This window comes from Eurypyga helias, unplaced genomic scaffold (genome assembly GCF_000690775.1).
Source record: "Eurypyga helias isolate BGI_N326 unplaced genomic scaffold, ASM69077v1 scaffold46986, whole genome shotgun sequence".
NCBI lineage: Eukaryota > Metazoa > Chordata > Aves > Eurypygiformes > Eurypygidae > Eurypyga > Eurypyga helias.
In genome coordinates this window covers 8,030-10,280 of record NW_010258160.1, presented here as the reverse complement: position 1 = coordinate 10,280, position 2,251 = coordinate 8,030, and positions in this window count along the sequence as shown.

The window sequence follows — 2,251 nt, the reverse complement described above, 5'->3', positions numbered from 1 at the left end:
ATAGTACTAAAGATAAAAGAACACTGCTAATGTATTTTTTGTGAATGTGTCTATCCCATAATTCATTCACTCAAAACGGTGGTTTCTCTTGACCTTGAGTTAAGATTTAACAGGTGGGAAAAAGCTAAGTTTAGGAAATCCAGTGACTCAATGCTGATGCTTTGATGTCTTCTTGCATATTTCCTAGCATACCATGAAGAATAATAAACTGTAAAAGCTAAAGTGTCCTTGGCAAACAAACAAACAAAATAGCACCCTGCGATACTTTTACCTTTGCTTCCCCTCACCACGCAAACTGTTTACTCCCACAGAGCTTGAAATATTAACCCAGCATGTTAATTTATTTCTTCCAGAGTTGCCCTGGCCATTGGATTTAACATCTCTCTTGGAAGTACTTCAAACCAAATGGCTGGCTCTATCTCTAGCTTCGTTAATTAGGCACATTACTTTGTTGCTTTCTTCGTATCGTTTAATGTAATTGGCATTTGTGAAGCTTTTGAAAAGCATGTTTGGGACTACGTTGTATGCTGCTGGCTTTAAACTGCAAGCTGCTTCGAGGGTCTAGTTCTGTAGAGGACGGCCTTCAAGGGCACAGAGCATGTGTGCTCAGCACATACTGTGCATCCTTCACAAAAGGAGCCAAGTGAGCAGTATGACACACGCATACATTGTACGGCATTGTGTCTGTAATGGGAGTGTAACGTGCCCCATTTGAAGAATAGAACTCCCTCTACAAGCTGTTGTAGAAATGCTTTGCCCTAAGATGACCTTCATCCTAACCACCTGTAGGCATTTCGCAGGGATACCTTGCCCTATAGGCACAAAAGCCTTTTCACGTAGAAGTGCATTTTTGCAAGCCATTAATTGCTCTGATAATTCCAACAGGTAAGGGTGCCAATCCTGTGGAACTGCTAATAAGATTGATGCATTTACACTAAGTAGGAATTCAGCTCATTAATTTTAGTTGTCTTGGTGTGAAATGGTGCTCGGTACCTGAACTGAGGAAGAGTTAGATGTAAAAGTTTAGAGAAAACCACCGTATGCATGCGCTAAACACATTAGTTCAAGTCTTCTTTTTTCATAGAAATGCTGCCCTCCAGTGGTCTGGGGGAAAAAAGCATAAATCTTGCAAGCATTGCAAGTTGCAATAAAACGTACCCCTTAGTAGGATAAGCATATGGATTGTGTAGGTTCCAGCCTCGGGGTACCCACAGGCGGCATGAGGCCAAGTGAGGACATTCGTAACACGAAGGTATTGCTTTGCCGGTACCGGCCCACTGACTCCTCCGTAAGCACCCGGCTGAAAGGAAAACCTCCTTGGGAATGGCAGGATTGTAACAGTCTGCCCCACAGTGACAGTCGAAACCCCTGACTTCAAACAGAACCACACAGGAGAAAATGATCCCGAGCTGGACACACGGGTCTCACTGTTCTCATTGTTCTCAGATGCGGGTGATTGTCACTGAAAACAACCAGCCTGGCCTGCCAGTCAGTCAGACACAGGGTTCTACACACCGTGCGTGTCAGTGAGCCATGAGGATCCTTCTGTCCTCACAGACCGTGAATCCCAAGCCCCAGATAAAACACCAATTCTCCAGGGTTTGTCTTTAGTCATGGCAGCCAAGTGCATTTGCTTTAGGATTCAGAAGTAAAGCATCAGTGTGAAAGGAAGGGTGTTGTACAGCCAGAGCATAAGGTAGATGACCTTTCAGCATGTCACCTCTCCCCTTGCGTACCTTTCCCTTGCGTGGCTTCAAATGGTCTGTCCGGATGTGCAAGGCTGTTTCTCAGCTTGTCCTGTTCTACACCTGCATGTTGGGTGGACGTTACTCTGTGTGCTGAGGTGACTTTCGTCCCACTGAGGGATTTGGCCAGCAGAGACTCGTGTTGTGGTCCTGCTGTCATCTCCTGTCCCTGTGCATCCACCCCACCTGACTTCTGGTAGGCAACCTATTTGCCCCCAGACCGTTGCTCGCAGCACAGGCCGTATAATGCCTTCAAAGTCCTTCCATTTTCTTTCCTTTTGTCTTTCTTTTTCTTACCTAAAACAAAGAAAAACAGCTTGGTACTCCAAAGTCTGTGCAGTTGTTAAAAAAACCCTCATACTCTTCCTACAATTTTTCTCTCTGTTTCTGTAAAAGGCTCTTGGTAGGGAAGAGATTGGCTTTTCCAACGTATTTTTCCTGCTCTTCCCAGTGTATGGGGCTCCAGGTACTGACTGAAGACGGTCAATATTCTTGCTTTTTCCAGG